The following is a 25,001-nucleotide window of genomic DNA, read 5'->3' as shown; positions in this document are numbered from 1 at the left end:
TTAGCCTATCCTATAGTAAGACCACTTACCTGGTTGGCCTTAGCCGAAGTATTCCCTAATTTAATTAACGTAAGCTCCCGTTCCTTGTGAGCTGCTCCAAAGGTTGCTAGAGTTCGCTTCATATCGAGCCGTTCGTCACCTTTCGTTAACATTTCACATTTTAATTAATAATCCAACTAACAATATGAAATACAGCTCTAAAACGGTCTCAGTAAAAATCGAATTCCACGTTTTCATTGTTTCTAAATTTTGGTTGGGTAGTAAAACTTAAATTGAAAATATGTCAATATTATTTCATGGTGCTTCAATCATTCAATCCAACTATGGTTTGTTATAATATTATATTCTCTTGTTACAAATAATAATAATTTCTCACCTCTTCCATTTTCCTTCTAGCTTGTACCACTTTTGTTTCTCCTCTCTCTGTCTTCTTTTTTTTTCATATGAATGACTATGTAATCGATTCTGTTTTCTTCTCGTTAGTATGACTATCGATTAACAGAAGCCATTTTCAATCTTTTTTTTTTTTCTTCTTCTCTTTCCTACAAACTACTCTCGTTAATAGAAGCCATTTTCTATTCTATTTTCTTCTCTCTCTCTTCCCTTTCCTAAAAACTAAACCGATGCTATTTTCAATCTATTATGTTTTCTCCTCTCTCCCAAATGACTGTCCAATTGTTCAAGAAGTAGTTTTCAATCTATTTTAATTTTCCTCCCCTAAAAATGATTATGCATCCATAAATTATGATTTTCTTCTCTCACCTAAAAATGATGATTGAGATGCAATTCACAAAGCCATTTTCAATCAATTTTTATTTTTTTATCCCATATCAAAAAATCTAAATAATTGAAAAGGAGATCTAACCTAACTTTTCTAGGCAAAACATAAAAGAAAAGGAGATCTAACTTACAGATTACTTCTCCATCTCTTTCCATCCCTATTAAATCTGCTTGTAGTGAAGGCCATCTCCAATTTTCTCTTCCAAAATCTGTGATATTTCCTCTATTTCTTTCTCTGATTTTTCCCTTCTCAAAATCTGCCATTTTTTTTTTGTTTCTGTTTCGTATCATTTTGCAGTTGTAGGGTGTCCGGGAGATATTTGGGGAAGGTGGAGAGAGAGAGATAATTTACTTTTTTTTATTTTTTATTTTTTTATAATTATTATTTACTTATTCTTATTATTATCTCTTTTTTTTTCTTTTATTTTTTTTCGGGGTCGTTACAATGTGAGTGTCGCCCATCGAACCACTTTAGAGTCGTAATAAACAAATGTCATGACGTGACAGATGGAAGACGTGACACTAATCATGTCGATTTGAACAAGCTTATAAAATAAATTATTTTGATTGGGTGACTATAAATTAAATTCATCCTTAGTAAATAGATTAGCAAAAAATAACGATATTAGTCGAGATTGCCCCTGCGTTGAAATTTTACCCATTTTCGTCTAAATAACAAAGACAAGTAATGTAAGATTAAAAGCTAATGAATTGTTTAAATTTAAAAACTATATAAAAGAAAAAGTTAATTTGGTTTTGTATTCTTGCTTTTCTCTTTTTTAAAAACGATTTTATCATCCTATCTTCTTTTTTAAAGACTTAGCACAAGTATTGTATGCTTTCACATACCTAATCGAATTGTAATATTATAATTTCTTAAAACTAATACACCATATCAAATTTTCAAGATTGAAAAAGAATACACATTTATTTTAATATCATAACCGAACCTTCCAATTCATGGATATATCGATTCCTTATATTGATTTAGGCAGCCATATGTAGAAAATATCATACAATGTGGGTCTTGGAAGATTGATCCATTGATGGTATTAAATAGTGTAGCAAAGAAGAATGACATTAGAAGGGACAATGCAAGTGTTGAAAATGAATTCATTTTGTAAATATTCGAATACTTGTTGTTTCACTTTTATACTTGCAAAATTAGTTTTAATGTTCAACGGCACCCGATCTGTTATATTGGGGTGGGTGACCAAATATTACGTGCTTACTTATCGAATTATTTTATTTATTGTTATAAGTATTATATTTATTCACAAAAACAACTCATATCGTTAACCATCCGTCTTACGTGTTATTGAGTGTAATGCTATGAACTTTTAACTTTTAAAGCTAACGAATAAGGGTGGGTTTCAATATTTTATATTCTTATCACAAACGAGGGCAATTATAGACCCATTTGATGACGCATTCTCATTTATTTTTTATAATAAAAATGGAATTAATTATTTTATTTAGTGGAAAATATATGTTTGAAAATAATTACGGGTTATTATTCTCTAAAATTTTGAATTAAAAACGTAAAAAGTATAATATGGAAATTAATTTTACGTTAAGGTCGTGCAAGTGTCCTTCAAATAGTCTAATTCTCATAGCTTCTCATGGCCTAGTTCAACTAGGCTTTCATCTTGTCGTCATATCTCATCACTCGACTCTTCAGATCATATTTATTCATCGAAATTTTGTACATGATCCTAAGATAAATTGGTTAACTCTTTGCTAGTCCCTAAGTCGTACATTTACGTATCATGAATATGTGAGGTCCACTATTTTTTGATAATAGTTTTCATGCAACACCAAACATAGTTATTTGATTTCGAGCACAGTAAACAAAACCTTAAACCAAAAGGCCTTTAAGAAATTTAGATAAGCTAAATAAGATTCATTTGAGATGGTTCTTGGTTTTTTAATTAAAAAACCAAACCATTTGATAACTATTTGAACACGATTCTGGTTTATTGTTCTTTCTAATTCAAAATTAATCAGAAATCTTAGGAACAACAATATCCAGTTTCTTGCTTTTCAGATTTCTTTTTAAATATTAAAGGTTTAAATTGTTATTTTTTCATGTATGATAGATTGCAAAATGACTTAATATGGTATGTTGGTATTTCCCTCCTCTAATATGTCATTTCTTAATAAAAATGTTTATATTATTACCTTATCATTTACGACACATTGTAATGTGTCTTTAATATCACATCTTTGTATTATCCTTTCCTTAAATAACCCGAACGTTTTCTATTAATTTCTCCCAAACTTGAAAAAAATAAAGAAATGAAAAACCTTTTTTACTTGACTATGCGGCTTCATTAGACCTTAGGCAAGGTTGTTCTTCTCTAACCGAACATAACTTATGCAGAAACTAAGCTTTGTTCAATAATACATGTATCCAGTATGAGTATACGTTCACTTGATAGCAATATTAACCGACTTGCCTCTACTCTCAGCCAAGTTCAAAGGCTCGACTTTACCTTTACTCTAGGCCCAAAATCTTTCGAATGCAATATTGCATCTCATACAGTTGTTTTGATTGTCAATCACGACCAAAATAAGTTAGCAATTCTTAATATCATAACTTATGTCGGTAGCATTTATAATTCATTTATCATATCAAGCTTCAAAAAAAGAAAAAAAAATACGGAAACAAACAACATGTTAATATATTGATCATTTACGTGACCACTCATAGCAAATTTGATAATTCTTGGTTTTATAGTTGACCAGGCAGATATTTTGCTCCCTCACATACCACGAACATAGAGTATTTACGCAATTGTTTCTATCTCTCTTATCTATGTAGATATCGAAGTAATGAAATGAGCCAGGCCTTCGAATGCCATATTGCATCTCATATAGTTGTTTTTATTGTCAATCACGACAAAAATAAGTTAACAATTCTTAATATCATAACTTATGTCTGTAGCGTTTATAGTTCATTTATAATAATCATATCAAGCTTCAAAAAAGAAATGTTAGTGAAAATTTAAATGTTATATAAGGGAGATGGAGTATAAAGAAAGCTTATTGAACATTTAAATTTATCTAAATTATACGTTTAGTACCTCACAAACTTTCAACTTTATATCTACTTGTCCATAAACTTGGTAGAATGTCTAAAAATCTCTAAATTTTCATTGTTTTAGTTCAACATTTTAGGAGTAAGAAATTTAACTATAACTTTGTGATCTTAATTCATACCGTATCTAATAAACTACACTTGGTGTAGCTCATACCTTATCTACGAACGGTTATGTATCTAAATAATATTTTGACCCAAAATACGACAGCTCGTTTGGTTAGTATGCGTCAAAATAAATTGAGTTCATTTCACATCCACCAGATTTGAAGTTAGAGCTTGAAAGTCGAGCTCTTCGCCTGAATTTCAACAACCAACTCATCCATAAACACGTGTGAAAGGATAACAACCTTCGATTTTGATTAGGATGGTCGCAAGGAAGAAGAAACCCTAGAAATAGTTCTATGACTATTTTTGTTGCAATTTGATAAGCTTTTTACCAAAACGATATCTAATTGTATATAAGTACTATATGTTCGACATCTTAGAATACTATAAGCAATTGCTTGATAATGGTGTACACTTGCAGTTATGAGCTGACCTCCTTCCCAACGAGTTTGCAGTTTAGAGCCATTAGACGTCACGTCATTTTTTTTATGTAAACTAGTTTTTACCCTTTTGCTTTTGTAAGCTCCATCAAGCCTTTGTAACAAAGTTGCTATCACGTTAATATGGAATAAAAATGAGTTCCAGAACGTGTAGTATAGAGCGATTTGAACCTCTAATATCGTCGAGAGTATAATCTCATTCGCATTTAGATTATGATCCAGACTGAAATTAATTAGTTTTGTTGATATTATACCAGAAAACAATTTGCATAAGTACTATAATTAAGTATAACATAGCTAAATTGTTATAAATTATGTACTTTTGATTAAAATGTCAAATTCCCGGGTAGATATTGTTTTCTATGGGGTTTTCTCTCAAGGTTTTAAAACGCTTCTATCAGAGGTTTTCACACCCTTGTGAAAAATATTTTGTTCACCATAACGATCGATGTGAGATCTCTCGTAGAAAATATCATATCTAAGAGAGTAGGTTTTGACCTACACGATAGACCAGAAGGCAACATGCGAGTGGCGCCCATTAGACCACTTGAGAGACGTAATAAACAAAAACCATGACACGACCAATGTAAGACCGTGACGCTAATCATGTTGATTCGAACAAGCTTATAAAATAAATTATTTTTATTGGGTTGCTATAAATTTAATTGATATTTCAATGGTAAATAGATAAGAAAATAAAAATAACGCGACCAGATTGCGTCAAGATTGAAAACGAACCCCTTTTGGTCGAAACAAGAGAGACAGGTAAGGTAAGATTAAAAGCTAATGAGATTTTAAATTAAAAAACATATGAAAAAAAAAAAGTTAATTCCTTATTGTATTCTTACCACATTTGAGTTTGGTTTATTTTTTATAAAATTACCCCGGTTTTTCCATAAGTGAGGAAAATTATATCTACTATCTGTTTCCTCTTTTTGTAAAATATCTTAGAGTTGGGCATTCCGGTGCAATCATTTCTCAAACAAGAAATATTCTCAACGTTAGAGAAGATAAGGGAAGACCACCTGAACCAAGCGAACGAGAGAGACATAAACTCATCCTATCTATACCACATTGCAGGGACATCTTCAAATAATTTCGATCAAAGTGGAAGAAATTAATAAATAAGTAGTGTATAGGTTCAATTACCTTAACAAATCTTAATATTCTAATTCATTAAAACTAATACCCCATATCAAATTTTAAAGAAAGAAAAAACACACACAAAAACAACAAATTTACTATAATATTATATTTGAACTTTCCAGTTTATGGGTATATTGGTTAGTTACATTCATTTAGGCAGCCAAGCGTGGCAGATATCGTACAATTTGGTTTTATAGTCAAACATACAGATACCTTGTTTTCCCACGATCCACAAACACAGAGTTTTGTTGCATTTGATTCTATCTCTGTTATCCTTGTAGATATCAAAGTACTGTGAAAACCCAGGCCATTGAAAGGTACAGTAAAATTGTGTTGAGCCCCAAAAGTTTGGTCGAAAGGTGAAGGCGTAGCCGCCCAAAAACGGGAGCTGGTGGATTCCCAAGTCATCATCGCCAGATTTGCAGTGAATAGTGAGTTGATTGTGACTTTCTAGAACATTTGTTATATTGACCGTAATCGGTGGGTCTTTGAAGATTGATCCGTCAATAGTTGTAAATAGGGTAGTGAAGAACAACGACATTAGGAGAGACAATGCAAGTGTTGAAAATGAATTCATTTTGTAAATATGATAATACTTGTGCCGGGTTTGTGTCACTTTTATACTTGCAAAATTAGTTTTAATTGTCTACCGCTTCGATCGATCTGTTATATTGGGATGGGTGACCCAATATTACGTGCTTACGTATCCATTGTTTTATTTATTGTTATTAGTATTTTTGTGATTTACAAAAACAACTCATAAGAGCGATCGTTATCCATCCGTCGTTAACTGTAACACATATTCTTGAGTGTAATGTTATGGTCCTCTAACTTTAAAGCTGATGAACAAGGGTGAGTTTTGATATTTTGTATTCTTGTCATAAAAGAGGGTAACGTATAGGCTACAAGGTACGTTCGTATTTCCCTCCTCTGATATGTCATTTATTAATTGAAAATGTTTATATTATTGCCGGATCGTATATGACACATTGTAAAATATCATTTATATCATATCTTTGTATTGTCCTTTCCTTAAATAAACCGAACGTTTTCAAATAATTTCTCTCCAAGTTAGGAAAAATAAATGGTACGTTAGACATTGTGGCTTTATTAGACCTTTGACAAGGTTATTCTTCGTTAACTGAACATAACTTATGCAGTGACTAAATTCTGTTCAATCATACTTGCCTCTACTCTAGGCTAAGTCCTAATGCTCGACCTTACCTTTATTCTAGGCCAAAATTCTTCGAAAGCAATGCCGCATCTCGTATAGTTGTTATGATTACCAATCATGACCAAAATAAGTTGACAATTCTTAATATCATAATTTATGTCGATAGCGTTTATATTCACTTATACTAAAGATCATATCAAGCTTTAAAAAAAAAAAAAAAGAAGAAAAAAAGATACACACACGACAAACTTTACGGAGACATCTTCAAATAATTTCGATCAAAGTAGAAGAAATTAATACCTTAACAAATCTTAATATTATAATTCATTAAAACTAATACACCATATCAAATTTTAAAAAAAGAAAAAAAACACACACAAAAAAATAACATATTAATGTCCATTTATTATGATATTATAATTGAACTTTCCAATTTATGGATATATTGATCAGTTATATTTATTTTGGCAGCCAAGTGTGGCAAATATCATACAATTTGGTTTTATAGTCGAACATACACATACCTTGCTCTCCCACAATCCACAAACACAGAGTATTGTTGCATTTGGTTCTATCTCCGTTATCCTTGTAGATATCAAAGTAATGCGAAAAGCCAGACCACTCGAAGGTACAGTAAAACTGTGTTGAGCACCAGAAGTTTGGTTGAAAAGTGAAGGCGTAGCCGCCCAAAGGTGGGAGCTGGTGGATTCTCAAGTCATCATCACTAGATTTGCAGTGAACAGCGAGCTGATTGTGACTTTTTAGAACATTTGTTATATTGACTGTCATCGGTGGGTCTTTGAAGATTGATCCGTCGATGGTAGTAAATAGGGTAGTGAAGAACAACGACATTAGGAGATCGAACGCAAGTGTTGAAAATGAATTCATTTTGTAAATATGAGAATACTTGTCCTTGTTTTGTTTCACTTTTATATTTGCAAGATTAGTTTTAATTGTCAACCCGCTTGGATCCATCTTTTATATTAAGATGGTTGACCAAATATTACCTGCTTACTTATGGATTGTTTTATTTATTATTATTAGTATTTTTGTTATTTACAAAAACAACTCCTAAGAGCGATCGTTCACCATGGGTCGATAATTGGAAACCATATTCATGAGTGTAATGTTACGGTCCTTTAACTTTAAAGCTGATGAATAAGGGAGGGTTTCCATATTTTGTATTCCTGTCATAAAGAGTGCAATTATGGACTTGTTTGGTAATGGGCTCTTACTTATTGTTGAAAATAAAAATAGAACCATATTTGATAACTAGTTTTTTTTTAAAAAAAAACTATAGGCTTGGAACTCAAACATTATTGGTTATTGTTCTATAAACTTTTGAATTAAAAATGTAAAAGTATGTACCATTTCAAACCCACGTCAGCAAAAATGAAAAAAAAAAAATGGCCATTGTTTCAGTTTCTTCCTCAGCTATGACATTTCATTCTCTTGGTCCTTACTATCTCGCTCGTCGCTTCTCTCGGTTCGATATAGCATTCTCTCGTTTGATAATAATTTTTTTGTGGTATAGTCTTTTTTACTCGAATAAATATATGATTGAAATGTTTGGTTATATGCACGAATGAGTGAACTTGTTTTTCTGATGAACTGTGACGATGTTCAAGTTTGTGATGAGTTCTGCAGAAGAGCCGGGTAAAACGGAGGAATGTTTTCTTCTCCACTCATGCTTTGTTGCTGCCACAAGCCATGAAATAATTACACAATTTTCTTATCTTTCCCCTTTTGTCACGTATGCTTCATCAAGCAAAGGTGTTATCTCCTTCATATGAAATAAAAATGAGTTCGAGTACGTGTAGTATAGAGCAATTTGAACCTCTGATATCGCCGATAGTACAGTTTCATGACTATTTAAATTATGATGATGTTGAAATTAATTGATTTTTTTTTGTTGATATTGTATTAGAAAGGTATTTACCTAAGCAGTATAACTTAATATAATGTAACTCAATTGATATAAAGTATGTACTTTTGATTAAAAGGTAAAATTTTTCAATAGATATTATCTTCTTTAGGTTTTAAAACGGGTCTACTATGGAGAAATTTCTACCCTTTTATAATTCGTTCCCCTCTCCAACCAATGTGAGATCTCACAGAGAGAATGTCACAGCTCAGAGAGTAGGTTCTGACCTACACGAAGACAACATGTGAGTGTCGCCCATCGAACCACTTTAGAGTCGTAATAAACAAATGTCATGACACGAAAGATGTAAGACGTGACACTAATCATGTCGATTTGAACAAGCTTATAAAATAAGTTATTTTGATTGGGTGACTATAAATTAAATTCATCCTTAGTAAATAGATTAGCAAAAATTAAGATCAATACTCTCAATTATTCTTTCTCTTCCCCTTCAAGTCTTTCAAGTCAAGACGAAACTCAAGAAGAATTAGACTTTCCAGTGTTTGAAAGAAAAGAGCTACTGTGACAGGAGAGAGAGTAAAAGAGTCTTTGAGGAGTTTACCAAGCTCAATAGTTCTGTCGAATGAATCTTTTCTTGCTTCACAGTCAGTCTTTCCTTTCTTTTTCAGGGAGAGGTGAATGAGCTTCTCTATCTGTTTCCCCTTTCCTGACTGAAACATGACTTAAAGATAAAGAACACAGTTTAGTATATATATCTGCCGCAGTCTCAATCAAAGAGATAGTGAACCCCTAGTGAAAGAAGAAAAGAGAAATGAAAGCGAAAACTCACTCTTCTTAAGCTACCTAACTAAATAATTCTAATTCCTCTCCTTTATAGTAGGGCCGGCCGCACCTTTCTCTCTTCGAGTAACCCTATTCAGTCAGAAAAAGAGTTTACAGTCTTTGAAGGTCAGTAACGCATATTCAACATTATCCTTTGACGATATTACCAGAAGTTATTGGATTAAGGAGGTCAAGACGAAAGCAAGAAAGAAAGGGGAAGGAGATTCTCATCCAACCAGTTCTGTTCCAACCGAGCAAGAAAGAAAGGATCAGATCAAGAATGAATCGGATTTCATATGCTTTACCTCAGTCAAGAATCAATAGGTGAAAGAAGGTTACCTCGTTCTCGAATAGTGAGTGAAAGAATATCTCACAAGAAAAGAGAACGAATGAAGAAGGATTGAATATGCTCTCATTCATAGGTTCAGGTTCAGTAGCGAAGGGGCATGGAATAGCTTGACCTGCTCTTTCTTATCTTCGTTTACAGTTCAAGAACGAGAAAAAGAAAGAATACAACTTCTATGCTCAACAGTAAAGGGGAAGGAGCTCCGCTGTGAAACCGAGTTTACGAGGGGCAGGAGCGAAGCTGCGAAACCTTAAGGGGAGGGGCAGGAGCGAAGCTGTGAAACCTTAAGGGGAGGTTCAGGAGCTCTAAGGGAAAGGAGTTATCATCATTTAGTTAGTTAGTTAGTTAGGTAGGGTATAGCTGAAGAGAAGATTAGAAAGAAACTAAGGGAAAGTGCATTAATAAATCAAGGTTCAGTGGCGAAGACGAAGACAGAGCTCAAGAAAGATTGAATAGGCGAGTGAAGGATCATGAATATATGCTTTATCTTCTTCATCAAGAATAGTTCAAGAATAAAGAGGGACAGGAAGAAGCCACATTCTCTTCCATCCTTTTGATTTGACCTTGTCTTTGAGGGTTCAGGGACAGTCAATGAATTAGATTAGCTGCTTTACCTCTCGAATAACTCATAATCACAAGAAGGAGAAAGATCACTTAAAGACAATCAGGGAAAGAACAGAGAAGAGACAGACAATGAATAGGTTCAGTAGCTAATGAAGGAGTTTACCTCGTTTACAGTCTTTGAATAAAGAAAGAGAAGCCCGAGGTTCAGTACGTCAGGGAATACAGGCGGTTCCGATTCTGGTTCCTTCTTTCTCTTGATCTTCTCCTTTCGAGTTCAAGAAAGAGTAAATTCATTAGCAGTTTTTCAATCCTCAACTCCTTATTCATTCTCCTTTAAAGACCATGAATGATTTTTTCTATCCTCTACCTATTTTTTAGGGTGCTTATGTTCACGTCACTACTATTTCTTATTTATTGTGTCTATCTATCTCGCGCTTATACTAGCCATATAAGAACATGAATAAAATGAGAAAGTGAAGGAAGCGGAAGTATCCCTGTAAGAAACCCTATTGCTCTTCAGAGAACTTCAGGACATGGGCGATCTCCTGATAAGAACATCGGATGCCATCGAAGAAATAAGGATACATATACAAAAGCCATAAGCTCCTCCCATTCATGAATCCGCAAAATCACGTCTCCACATAAATATACTAAATGATAACGTAGTCTCCCTTATGGCTTTATTGGAAGAACTCAATAAATACGGCATTGATATTCCTATTCCTGAGAGTAGCGAAAGGCTTCTAGCCCGTGTGTGTATGCTCGTGGCAGGGATGCCCCCTTCCCTTAAACATGGCTTCATTGATACCGGGCGCAATTACTGTCGTGAACTGTAATGAGCGAATAAAAGAGGGAGGAGAAGAATCTATATAAAGACTGGATGATAAGATAAGGAATCAACTACAAGGGGGGTAAGATTCGGATTACCTTGTTGATCGAATATCTCAAGACAAGAACACTTGATTGAGATTCGAATCACTCCACAAGCGAGATCGATCATGTCTAGCTTGAATGATTCTTGTTGATCAAATATCTCAAACACTTGATTGAGATTCGAATCACTCCACAAGCAAGATCGATCATGTCTAGCTTGAATGACTCTTGTTGATCAAATATCTCAAACACTTGTTTGAGATTCGAATCACTCCACAAGCAAGATTGATCATGTCGAGCTTGAATGATTCTACATGCAATCTAAACTACATAGAATTGCAAAGAAACTTAGCCATTGGCTAAAGAAAAGCACAAATGCTTCTTTCTATATTTTCCAAGTCTACCTTACAAATACAACATACATGGCTTTATATAGCTTCAAAATGAAACTATTAAAGGCATTCCAAAAGTTGTAACATTCACACTTTATGGCCATAATTAGCCATTATGTAAATGTAACCGAAATTAAATAAAAAGTCTTAAAATACAATAACTCTAAATTACTCTAAATTATAACCCACCCAAAATTTACAACAATCAAACTTTATTCTTCTTCAATGTAGCATGAGTTGAAACATATTTTGATAATTTTGACAACCTTTTCTTCACATCTTCATTGAAGTATATTGTATGATTGATGTCTCTCAGTTCATATCACTGGACTTCTTTATTTAGTTTCTTTTTGAGTTTATTTAGAGGCATTAGAGAAATAAATAGCGTGATTTCAGAAGGATGATCCAATTGATGTTTATGGTTTAGCCAAAGCTTATATATAAATCTAAGAAGAAGATCTTGATGAGTGGTTGGTTACACGGATTAAGAAAGAAGGAAAGCGAATAAGGCTATATTATAGAATTTAGAATTATCTAAGTCACTAAAAGGTATGCGGTTAAAGAAAAGACTATCACGATAGAACATGAGCTGGCTCATTCATTCATTCATTATACATGAGATTTGGAACATAGGGATGTTCTCGATGCTGTCGATGGTATTGTATTTATTCACTTCGTCTGGCTCAAGTATATAAATTCCCCGGTAAAGATAGGGAAGAAATACAAAGACTACCATCAAAATGGAAAATGAGGCAAAGAGGCTTACAGAAAATATACTGATGTCTGACAAGCTTATTTTCAAATATCTTATGATAGGCGAACAACTAAAAGTAAATGACCGTATGTATCATTTATCGGATATATTGAATCTTTCTAAATACTACTATAGGGATGCATTAAAACCGAATTAGGAACTCCTGAGAGATCACGGAAAAGCCCGCTTTTCTCTTTTTTTTGATAGGCGGGAGCAAATATCAAGTAAGTTGCAGATGCTTGGAAAGAGATTCTTCAGGAACATTTCGAATTTGAGATACATAGCTAACGGGGTGGCTAACTTAAAGCAGCACGTTGGAGATATTTTGAAATCAGTTTATCAGGTCCAATTTCCAAGCCAGAGAAAGTCATCCTCTATTTCAGGATTTCTGTTAAAGCTTCCGCTAACTAAACCTTCATTAAAGCCCTTATATCTTACTATCTATCTATATGAGATTGATATGTAATCAAAATGAGCTATTTCATGAGCTATAGTGAGTCTTTTCCATTCAGGAGTTCAAATGTCAATTACATATTTGCCAAGAGAGCCTTACTTAATGACTATCCTGTCAAGTCTTTTTATTTATCTGCTCTAGATTCGAGCAAGTCTTTTTATTTAACTATTGTAGTGGGCAAATTCCACAAGGGCCAGGTGCTCATTCCAGCAACCTGCGAAGTCTATAACACACGCCCTCAACATATCTTTTAGGGTTTGATTAAGTCTTTTGGTTTGTCTATCTGTCTGAGGATGGAATGCACTACTGAACTTGAGTTGTGTTCCCAACGCCTTCTGTAACCCTTTCCATTAGTCAGAAGTAAACTTAGCATACCTATCAGACACAATGGACACTTGTACGCCGTGCAAACGGATCACTTCCTTGACGTGCAACTGGGCCCATGGTCCACTCAATAAGTGGCTTATCTGGAATAGAGTGGGCTGCTCTGGTCACTTGTCTTCAATCGCCCAGATGACGTTGAAGTCTCGTCGAGCCTTCGGTAGGTCCGAGATGAAATCCATACCTTTTCCTCTCATTTCCACGCTGGAATATTCAGCGATTGCAACAACCCAGCTGGTCATTGTCTCGAGACCTTTACATGCTGACAGGTCAAACACCGACTCACATACTCAACTACGTCCTTCTTCTTTCCTAGTCACCAATACCTGCACTTTAAATCCTGTCACGTTTAGTACTACCAGGGTGAAATGTGTAGGACGTGTTGTGTGCCTCAGTCATCATTTCCTGTAGAATCTTCTCATCTCGAGGTACGCATAATCGGTCCTACCACATCAATCCCTCTTCAAAGGAACTGAGTATCCCTCTGGTCTCTCAGTTTCCTGTTGACCCCAGATATTACTATGGTGCGTATCAGCTCTCTGAGCTTCGATGATACGTCTCTTGAGGGTGGGTTGGACCGAAAGTTGTGCTAATTGGGCGGTGATGCCTCTAACCAAGACCTCTATTCCAGCCCTTTATATCTCATCCTGTAGATACCTCAGTCTCGTGCTCAGGGAGGATGTGTGGGCTGTCTTATTACTCAAGGCTACCACTACATTGATTTTTCTTAGGTGGTAAAGTATTTCAATATCATAGTCCTTAACTAGTTCTAACCACCTCCGCTATCTCATGTTCAGCGCTTTTTGTGTGAACATATGCTAAGGCTCTTGTGGTCAGCATACACCTGAACTCTCTTGCCATACAGGTGGTGACGCCAGGTTCTCAATGCATACACCACGGTTGCTATCTCCAAACCGTGGGTGGGGTAGTCGCGCTCATACTCTTTCATTTGTCTAGAGGCATAGGCTATCACTTTGCCCTTTTGCTTGAGTACACACCCTAACTCTTTTTCGTAAGGCGTCACTGTAAACCACAAGTCCACCTGACCCATCAAGCACTAAAAATACAGGTGCAATGGCCAACCTCGTTCTCAGTTTCAGAAAACTTTGTTCACACTCTAGTGTCCAAACATAGAGTTTCCCTTCTGGGTCAACTGTGTCACACTGCTGAGGTCTTAGGAAATCTTGTTCAAACCTTTTATAAAAGCCTGCTAGACCTAGAGCACTCCTTACTTCAGTGACAGTGGTTGGTCTAGACCATTTCAAAATTACTTCAATCTTAGCGGGGTCCACCGTTATCCCCTGCTTGGATACTAAGTGGCCAAGAAAGGCCACCTCCTGCAGCCAGGATTCGCACTTTGTGAATTTAGCATACAACTGGTGGGCTCTCAATAGAGTTAAAACATTCCTCAAGTGTTCCTCATACTATACCTCAGACTTAAAACACACCAAAATGTCATCAACGAACAAATCACGAAGATGTCTAGGAATTCCTTAAACGTTCTGTTCGTCAGTTCCATAAAACTGCAGAAACGTTAAATTAAACCAAAAGACATGAATATGAACTCATAATGTCCATAGCGGCTTCTAAAGGCTGTTTTAAGTATGTCTTACCCTTTGGTTCTCATCTGGCGATATCCCGACCTTGTCGAGGAGGTCTTTACTACTTCTCCAAAATGGCCTAGTAATTTCATCTCATTTAGCCAACTTTTTGCTCAGCGAGACGCCCTGTAACGTGACTCGCTTAAGTACTAATACCCATCTGGGCTAAGTACGGGTTCTTTTGGAAGTAAAGATCCTTACATAAGTTCTCTACGTTCACCTAGGTTAACCCCTGTCGTATCTTTTATGACTGAGCTAGACACATTTTCTCATAGTGATATCTCATCACTGGCTCTTTTTCGAGCACGTGAACCTTTCAAGTTCTTGTACAGGATCCTAGGGAACTCTCTGAAAACTCTGGTTTGGTAGCTAGCCTCCCTCGAACTTTGAGGGTGCCACGTCTAGTGTCTTCTCTAATACATCATGTATCTGCTAGCCTTACCTATTTACAAGTCACCATCTCACTATCCTTCAGGTAATTTCCAAAATCACGTTATTTGGAAGTTCTACCTGTACCTGAGAATTCTTCAAAAGTTTGGCATTACACTCGTGTATGAAACTGGAGTTCTACTCTTTGTAGTCCGGATCACCTACACAAGGGTTGGTTCTTATTAAAGCCCATCTGGACTTTCTTCCTTCAGACGGTAAAGGCATGACCATAGTTTGACCTCTTTTCTTTCTGTTCTCAACCCTGAGGTTCATTGGACTACCTTGACAGTTCCACGTCCTTCACCTTGTGAGTATACATGCCCTGACCAAAGGATAGGTTAGAACACAATGTTATAGTTTTGATAACCACGTGCTGCCTTTGGACTTGGTCCTCTCCACCAAGGTCCAAAGCGACTTGTCATCCATTGGGTGATCCTTTAGTAGGAATATCCTACACCCCATGACTCATTAGTGGCATAAAAGTGCACATCTCACTTATGGAAGTCCATAAACCTGAACTTATATCACGAAGACTCCAACCAACCTTGAATCCATGGCCCCCATAGTTTCGCTCTCTCTGTTGGTGAATCTTATCTCTCGACTTCCAACTTAACCAAACTCACTGTGAAAATGGTTTGCTTGAGGGGTGCTTAATTCCTACAGTGGCTGCCCTTACTTGTAAGAACGATGTTGTCTGGGTCTACTATGTGGTTAAGACAACTCTATGTTGTCTGGGCCTACTACGTGATCTCCACGGAGGCATGCTTGACATCTAGAATTATGGTCATGGGAGGCTAGGTCATAGGTATATCATCTCGTACTGGGCCTTAAAAAGAAAATCTCATGTACATTTCAAAGGGTTGGACGTCACGCGCTCTGCGAAGTCACCTTTTTGTCTTCCTAAGGCCAATAAACTAAAACATGACCCCTCTCGGCCTCCTCACAATAATTCGAATCTAGCATCAACATACAGAGGGAATGTTCACTTTTAACACCCTAAAGCGTTAACCCAAAACATACATCAAGTTCTTACTGGCATTACATCATATCATAACCTACTAAACAAGGTTAGACAGCGTACCTGGTCGCGGCGAGGTATGTCGTCAAGCTGAGTTCACAGAGGTGTACGACTCTCTATCCTAGAAAAAAGTCTACAGAATCAAAACCCGACTGCTCTGATACCAATCTGTCACGACCCGATTTTCGAGGCTTCGAAGAATCGAAAACGTGACTAAAAGGATAAAATCGAAAACAAACAAAAAGAAAATAAAAGAAAAGAAAAGCAAAGTAAGAGGATAAAAATACCATTCAATTAAAACAAAAGAGAAAGAAGATTTGTTTCGAAAATATTACAAAGGAAATTGCAAATGTAAAAATGAAATACAAAATTAAAATCAAATATTTCAAATGGAAAATACAATTATGAAGAAAAATACAAAAGACTCTAAATATGAAAACGGACAAAGGACTCTAAAAGACCGACCAAGGACTGACGCTCCGGAACGACACCCCTCTGTGACCGCACAACTCTCGAACACCTCCCCGTATCGACTGGTACCTGAAAAAAAAGGGGAGAAAGGGGTGAGTATAAAAATATACTCAGTAAGCAGCCTACTTGTAGGCTCTTTTCGCATCCTTATCTTGGTAGGTAGCCACGATTTTTCTCGGGTTTCTAAGGAGAGTGATCTAAGCTGCAACTCTCTTTTCTGTATCATAAAAGGCTTGCCCATCTTATGCAGTGAAATGATCAGTGTCCTGAGGTGAGGCGCGACCTCATAAGCAAATCTGAGGGGATCGTATGGCTGGATCTGAATACGTGACTCTCTCTCTGAACATCATCCGTGGAGGTTAACTGACGACCCTCACACGGGACCATACATCCACAAAACGGGGTGAGACCCCCTATGTGCTGGTCAGCTACTGAGTTATTCTATGTGGCTCCACGTCCCCTGCTCAGGGACGGGTTTCTACGGCCCAGGAGTCCTGTTCAGAAGACCCCTTAGCTATCACCACTAGGTCTGGGCACCTGTCACACTTCCCTATCCGGATCTACAAAGCTCAACGATCACCGTACCGGAGCTCTGTCTCGACGGTATGGTATCGGAGGAGAGAGGGAAGTGGAGGTTCTGATGACACTATCTTCACTGCTCAACTTTAGCGGGCTACCTACAGTTACCGTGGTGACCTAGTATTCTTTCTAGGGTGGAACTTGGTGCCTTAGACTTAGATTCGTGTTTCTCTAGGATTCTTGTGCCTGGTGTCACAAACCTATCGGGTTTGGAATTCTGGGTTCTAGTTCTGCTGGTAATCATTTCGCGGGTCTAATTGCACGGTATTCTAGAGGTCCCCCAATCTAGGGTCTCGTCTAGCTTATTTAGCCATAAGCATCCTAATCTAAGCTCATAATTTCTTCCTATTCATCAAGAAAAATAATACAAGCAATCATCATACAATAGAGTTTACACGCAGCAATTCATGCAAAATTATCAAACATGCTCAACGGGAAGATAACGTCCATCTTTACCCGGAGCGCAGATTTCACAAGTTTCCCAACCTCCTCATGCATCCATACATTATCAGAGTCTCGACCAAAACAGATTTAATACACATTTTGTATCTAGCTTTCCATAATCATCTTATATTCGCAGTTTCTATAATAACACGCTAAGTCGGGCAAGCTAATTTCATAGGTGGTAGCATGCATGCCTTTTCCTAGCGGTTCCTACAAGTACTGCTCGTGGGAATCCAAATGGCTACTTACATGGTTGACGCGTGCCTTCCCAAGCTCGAATTATTTGCCGGAAAAGGTTCCAAAAATTCTGGAATTTCCTTGATAGGTCCTAATTCACATAAAAATAGGATCAGAGTTGAAATCGGTGCGAAAAACAAGCAAACGGAGGTCGAACGGAGGGAAAAAGATCAACCACGCGCCTACACGCGCCCTGGAGGGTGTTTCGCGCGGCTTTCTACGCGCGGCTTCCCGCGCAGTCGCGGGCCAGCGGCCGGTTCGGTTCGGTGTTCCCGAGTCACGTGCGGAGCGCCGGATCGGACTCGGGTTGACCCGAATCCGCGTCCTAACGCGTGTCGACTAGCCAGTGGGGCACGCCTCCCCAACCCGCAGTCGCCACGTGTCACTCGTTGGTCCTACCGCGCTCCTCCATACGCCGGCCGACGCGTGGCGGCAAGGCCTCCTCTCTCTCCTCCTGCATTTTTTCAAATTTTCCAGAAACGTGAGTTTTTGGCGTTTTCGATCTATTTTCTTCCGATTTTCTTATCTTTCAATCCGTAATCCATATCAACAAAGTTCCTACACGCAAATTGTAGATCTCATATTCTACTTCTACAATATATTTTTTCTTTGTTTTTTTCTTGAACACAGGATGAGTTAAGGCCGTCCAAATATACAGAAAAACTCACATTTTCTATTTTCGATCGCTCTACCCGAAGTCAGACTAAACTCTGATTTTCGTCCGATTCTCGTCCAAGAACTTCAAGAAACCTGTGAGAATCTTATTTTAGTCACATGCCTCAAAAACTCCAGATCTAACGCTCATGAAACTCCTCACATCTAGATAAAATCGAAATAAGAAGTTCGGAACCTTACTTTGTCCGTTCTCGGATTTTCTTGCCGGAATGAGTGGATTCCACCACCCGAACTCCTTTTCCAGCACTGAGAGAAGTATTGCTTCGAGGTTTCTTGCCTTGGATCCGATCTCCAATGGCGATTTGTCATCTCTGTTCTTCCTCTCTCCCAAACCCTAACTTCTTCTCCTTTCTCCATTCTCTCTCTCTTTTTCTTTTCTTTTCTCTCTCTTTCTTCTTGGAGCCCAAACAACTAGACCCCTTGGATAAGAGTAGGGGCAAAATGACCCTTTTGCCCCTATGTTGTTATTTTTATTTTTTTATTTATTTATCTAAAAAATTCGGGTATTACAACTATCCTGTCAAGTCTTTTTATTTATCTGCTCTAGATTCAAGTAAGTTTTTTCTCTTCTACTTCTATACCGAAGTAATTAACCATAGATAAAACATCTATAGGTGCGTCTTTTTGGAAGAATTCTATTTTCTTAACGATAGGTATTATTCACACGATCCCACTCTTAGCACAACATCCTTAATTCTCCTATTTCACCTATCTTCATTTTTGCGCACAAACCTCTTAAACTTCTTTCAAATTCCTTGCTTATTAAAAAAGTCTTTTTCTTCCTCTTTAATGAATTACTCTTTCTTGCGTCAACTAAAGTTTTGATTTGCTTTTCCCACTCTTTAGAATGAATAATTTAGTTGATTTTATCCGTAATGAATTTGACCTCACGTGTTCTTTTTTCAATTCTTTTTAGCGAACACCACTAATATCTTTTTTAGTCTGACTAGTCAACTCCTCGAATTTCTCTCTCATCTACTAATAAATAGTTAACCTTATAGAGTAGCCAAGAAATCCCATTATCGGATATCATTTCTCATTCAAGTATAACTAGTTGCAACGTCCACGGACAAAGCTTGCAAAGAAAAACTGTAATTTCCCCCAGAGAATAGGTCAAAGAATCTGTCCTAATATACTATCTAAACTATATAATAATAAGGTAATAATAAGGAAGACTGTGTAAGCTCACTCAATATAATTACTGTGATAAATACTAAAGAGCGCAATTTGATAACGTACTCTGTGTAGTTTTCTTTAGAAGATCCCACAACATATCTATTTTCTTTTTTTTTCCCAGAATTTCTCTTTGTTATCTTCGGACTTTTTATCTTCACTCATAGCGCTCTCCCTAAGAATCAACTAAGACGCATCACCATTACATCCATTGGGGATAGAGTCCATCTATGAAAACAGGCAGTTTTCCCCACGTATTCTGGGGGTTTTGGGACAGGTGGTGACACATCTTTACCCCAAAGCGTTACATTACACTTTCATTTTGACTAAGGAGGGGTTTATTATGAAGTCTAGACTGCATAGACACTTTAGCTGATGAACAATGACTATTTTGAGTACGTGATTTGTCATCGTTTGGGAGAAGTGGGTAGAAGCATGTCGTCGGGATGAGTGGGGTTGTGGCGTCGTCCTCGTCAGGGTTGTTGATGGATACAAACCCACCGCATACAATCGCGCGCGTGAAGCTGTATAATCAAATCAAGAAGATGTTACAATTTTCCCATGAGAAAGAACGCGAAATACGACCGGAAGAAATGCAGCAATCTAATTCTGACAAAAGTGGAACGGGGCGTCTTTCTTTCGCTTTCGAGGGGGTTCCTACAAGCACCTTTCTTTAAGGGATGGGTATCGAAAAAGAAAAACTACGACGACTGAACGTTATCGACACAGGCCAAGGAGACCTACTACGAAAACATCACCGAGAATCTCATTGAGGTCATGGATGCTCATTTGAGTGAGAGAGAAGAGGTACACAGCTGGCATATGAAAGAAATGCTCAAATAAAGTCAAGTCGTTTAGATAGAAACCGATGATAGATTATCCTTAAAACATAGCTCATTTCCTTACTACCTTACTTAATGAATTCTAGCCCTTTTTCTGAATGATCAAATGAGGGGTATTCTATGCTTCACCTTCGGCAGATAAACTATTGAGTTTTCTCAAGAATTTAGAAAGACTTGACTACGCCAGACTGAATTGCTCCTGTGTTTTTTGGGTAATTCAGATAAGAGGAGTTTCTTCTTTCCCTGTGGACAAATTTGATTAATTTGTCTAAAGACCCTAGCCCACTTTTCGTATATTTCCCCGTAAAAAGCCCTAGGGTTAAGGTTTTTCGGTTGTTGGTAGACCTAAAACATAAAAAAGTGAAATCTGAGCCGTTTTAGACTTAATTGAAGAAGGTTAATATATAGTATTTTACAGGTAATCATATGTGTGGAAGAATTTACGAGGATTGCTCCCCACCTGTGAAAAAGTTCAGGAGATTCTAGGTGCTTCAAACTGTATTCTTCCAACACAACATATGTCCAGAAAGTCTACGCTATAATCCCTTCATTTTCGGCTCGGGATTAGTAAAAGGGACTGATTTTCTTGAGCCAGAATAAGCCACTTATAGATATTGAACAAGAAAAGAAACTGCTTTCGTCTCTCAACCTCTTATACGGGAAAATTAATTAGAGGATTTTGTAAGACAGATCTTTCCCTGCAAGAAGGAGGGAAGAGCTCGTGCAGAAGGTTCGCGGGCAACTTGATGTTATTTGTTATTCGTTCAGTTTCCCAAAGCGCGATAAGCAATAGAAAAAACTTTCTAATGGGGGAAGATACAGATCTTTATCGTCTTGCCGTTGCTTCAGCGCGGGGGTAAGACTTGTTGCTGCGTGGATTCCCGGTCTTTGTATTTGCGACATCATGGGGCTCATCTGTAATTGTCTCTGCGAACACAGAAGACCAACTTACGAAATTGACCATTGCTTCAATCTCCCGATTGATGGAATATTGCCAGTTTTCCTATCTTTTTTAGGTGTAAAGCCTGAACAGTGCACAGAAATACGAATTAGTCAGCTATCAGGACGATAGAAAACTGTTGATGAAATCATTTCTTTTACAGGGATGACGTATAAGCATGGACGAAGATCATATCAATAAAATATTTGATCCGTATGAGAGGGCCAAGAAGGAGCCAAGCCCTCATGAAAACAACTGGCAGAAGGTAATTCATTCCTCTTTGACTCATATGGAAAGATCCTTTTGTAAAAGATAGTAGTTTAATACCCCAGATATTGAGACCTGTCATGGATACAACGTTTTCCGAGTCTTGTGATAATATTTAGCTATTCTTTCAAATCTTTTGGCTACACATAGCACTAGATGGTAGAATAGTATAAAACCGTGAACATAGACTATAATAATTAGAATAATACTTAAGGACTATCGGAGTGCCTTTCATAAAATGAGCAAGAGAGAACAATAGAGACATGGGTTGGTTGAGACAGTCAATCTTTACCTGTTATCTTTAAGATACTCTGCTGAGGAGGGTTTTGCTTCTGCGATGAATAGATTCTATTTTGCTATTTCCCCAAAGACGTAATGAAGAAAGAGATGTGGAAGGCTTTTGTTATACCTCTCTGGTCCCTTGGCAGGTTTATACTGGGTAGAGAATGCTAACGTGATTATACCGTATTTCTTCTTTCCGAAATTGACACTTACAGTTCACAGGCTTCAGAGAGATGGGGAAAGGAAAACTTGTCACTGAATGCGCAAGCTCTTCTGGAAGAGAAAGCTGCAAGAGAACTGGACTTTCTTCATCTACCTAAGGAAGACGAAAGAACTTCTCCCTTCGAAGTGAGTGAAAAAAACGGATTCAGGCTTTTGATTTTGAAGAAAATGAAAAGCATCTTATAGTAGGGTTTCCTTATATTCTGATATTCTAGTTCTAGGAATGAGGGTCACACAATTTACGGGGCTTCTCCAGCTCTTCGTACTATTCCCAGTTCCTTATTTATAAATAAGATCAAGGAGGAAGATATCAGACATTATCTTTCGAACCCTTTAACAAAAGAAGGTTTTGATCGTCTTTACCTTTCAAACCAGGTTATCTTGTTCTCTTCCTAATGGATTGAGCAGAGAAGGAACCGAGAACCCATTAAACTTGGTCTTCCGAAAGCCTACGCTGATCATCTTGAAGAGGCAAAACTATCCATTGTTGAGAATATTTCAACTTGAGATTTTTTATACCACGGATCCAACCATGTCACAACTGTGGAAACAAAGGCAAAAATAAGTGAAAAGAACATGTTCATTTCGCCTATCATGGGTAGGTTGCAGAAAGCACTTTTACATCCTCTTCAAACCAACCCGCGGGATATTGGCTCCTATTTTCATTTGGTTAGTTAAATCCCGGAAAACACACATTCTTTTATCAAGGATATCCTCGTTAAAGACATTGAATACAGCTCTTATGTTTACCGCATCCAAATGGCTGAAGTGAAGAAGGTGTGAGCATTCTAAATGTTATGGCTCTTGCTACCAAAGACACAGCGGAAACACAGGATAGAACCCCTTTCTTGAGACTCTTGATACATTGAACATCCCAACAAATTGCGCGGCATTTGGCTACGGTCAATGGCATGCCTCCAGACTGCCTGAGAACAGATGAAGAAATAGCGCAAATTCAGCAGAACAGAGAGGCAATAGAACAAAATATGCAAATCGCAGAGATGGCAGGAAAGGCATCTTCTATGGTTACGGGGTTGAGAGCAGAAAGGACGTTATCATTATTCCGTTAAGCAATCTGATTGAATCAGAAACCGATTGGCCAGGCGGGTTATCCCCAATAAAAAACGTTATGTCAAAAGAGCTTGTTTACAAACGAAGAGATGCGTGTCGTTCTCTTTTTTCCAGTGAACAGGGAAGAATCTTTTTCTTTTACCATTTGGCGGATTTTTCTTCGGCGAATGACAGCTGTTTTGATCCATCCGGATCCCACATGCCCTTTTTCTTTTTTATGGCAGGAGAGACGTTTGGATCCATATTTAGAATTTAGAAAAGAACAAGCTGTGCAGAATCAAGAGCAGGGTTCCCAGAGTTAAGGTTCATTGGTTATAAGCTATTAGATATCAAACAAGAAAGAACGAACAGCCGAATTTCGAACTTACTAAGGCAGGAAGAACCTCTTTGTGGGGTGCCAAAAGATGACAAATATACTACATTGGATTACGTCAAGGATAAAGAAAGAAGGATGCCAGAGACAGACCATTGGACGCCTTACAGAACTGGAAAAGCTCAATGATATTCGCCAAAACTAAAGGAGGAACGTGTTGTACCTGATTACTTTGACACATCAGATCAACATGAATGAGGCTTATGCGCGTACAATTTGCTCTTGGCTGTCCCTCAGATTAGAATAGAAGGACTATGACATCGTAAAGGTAGATAAGATTGACTCTTTAACTGCTAATTCAATTAGTCCGGATCTTAGCGCTAACTAAACCCTACTATGTACACTAGCATAGAAAGAAAAGAAGTCACAAACACACTGGTATATAACTCTAAGTTTCGACAGAGAGGAGTGAAGTCCTTGACCGAACTCTCAGACTTACGTCTCGAGTTAATTCAATAGTCAATAAATACTGAAACGAATTAACTCTAAGAGGGCTCTTACCTTTAGTCTTTCTTACTTCACTTTCACGCCCCAAAATAGACTAAGAAGTATGGGCTTTTTGTCCCAAGGAAGAGTTCTACTTCTTTGCTGATGCTGACTGCTTGACTTGAAACACTTGATTTTATCGAGTTCAAGAAAGAGAATGAAGAAAGAAATAGGAAAAGGGGAAGGAGTTAACTCGAATGAAGAAATAGGGGAATCCAGGGACAAGTCAAGTAGGATAGAAGAATAAGTAGGATCAGGATAAAATGAAGAAAGAAATAGGAAAAGCTGAATGAGTAAGTAGCGAGAGGTGAACAAGAACCAAACAAACACACATTACCGAGGTCAAAAATAAAGAAAGAGGAGCGAGCAAAGCAACGAGACAGGGGGAGGAGCGAAGCAATGAGACTGTAAAATAGCTTGACCCATTTACCTACTTCCATCTGGTTCAGGAAAGAACAGAGAAGAGACTCGAAAATAGTTAGTTCAACCCTTACAGGAAAGTCTATTAATTAATTAGCAGCTTTACCAGAGAGTCAGAAAAAGAGTGAAAGCAAGCAAGAAAGAGGACCCCGGTTTAGTAGCAGTAGCAGTAGCAGTAGCGAAGCCAACTGTGCATAACAAATGCACCGGCTGGGGAGCCAGACGACGGCATAACTGCTCCGGTGAGCGTCG

At 37.3% G+C, this 25,001-nt stretch overlaps 2 long non-coding RNA genes across 3 annotated transcripts; both read right to left on the bottom strand.

The window, feature by feature from the left end:
* Positions 1–16,561: 16,561 nt before the first annotated feature.
* LOC147789847 (uncharacterized) lies at positions 16,562–18,192 on the bottom strand. Its single transcript, XR_015423265.1, has 2 exons — positions 18,011–18,192; positions 16,562–16,807 (listed from the first exon to the last, which is right to left on the bottom strand). It is a non-coding gene; the product is annotated as an uncharacterized LOC147789847 (long non-coding RNA).
* Positions 18,193–18,326: 134 nt separating this feature from the next.
* On the bottom strand, positions 18,327–19,160 carry LOC147789846 (uncharacterized). Of its 2 annotated transcripts, none has more exons than XR_015423270.1 (3): positions 18,854–19,160; positions 18,667–18,748; positions 18,327–18,452 (listed from the first exon to the last, which is right to left on the bottom strand). It is a non-coding gene; the product is annotated as an uncharacterized LOC147789846 (long non-coding RNA). The 2 variants fall into 2 exon arrangements; XR_015423269.1 differs by lacking the exon at positions 18,327–18,452 and adding an exon at positions 18,470–18,556.
* Positions 19,161–25,001: the final 5,841 nt, after the last annotated feature.

This window comes from Cucurbita pepo, chromosome 12 (genome assembly GCF_057944985.1).
Source record: "Cucurbita pepo subsp. pepo isolate OVF chromosome 12, ASM5794498v1, whole genome shotgun sequence".
In the NCBI taxonomy this organism is placed as follows: Eukaryota; Viridiplantae; Streptophyta; class Magnoliopsida; order Cucurbitales; family Cucurbitaceae; genus Cucurbita; species Cucurbita pepo.
Note: the sequence above shows the minus strand (reverse complement) of the source record. Positions and strands in the feature narration are given on the sequence as shown.